The sequence below is a fragment of the Merops nubicus genome, unplaced genomic scaffold (genome assembly GCF_000691845.1).
Source record: "Merops nubicus isolate BGI_N331 unplaced genomic scaffold, ASM69184v1 scaffold17546, whole genome shotgun sequence".
Lineage (NCBI taxonomy): Eukaryota > Metazoa > Chordata > Aves > Coraciiformes > Meropidae > Merops > Merops nubicus.
The window spans coordinates 1-216 of NW_008615774.1; positions in this window are offsets into that span (position 1 = coordinate 1).

Consider the following 216-nt stretch of genomic DNA (forward strand, 5'->3'; position numbering starts at 1 on the left):
GGCAAGTGGGCAGAGAAGCAGCAGAGCGCTCAGCTCTGGTAATTAGAGCGGAACTTCGCGCAGAGAATCACCACAATAAATCTTGATAAGCCAGGGGCAGGAGGCTGATGACAGGGAGGGTTCGATGGATGCTCCCGCGGAGCGCTGGGCAGGCTGCCCTCGCGTCCCGGCTGCAGCCTCGCAGCGGGCATGAGGCAGGAGCTGTGGCCCACGCTG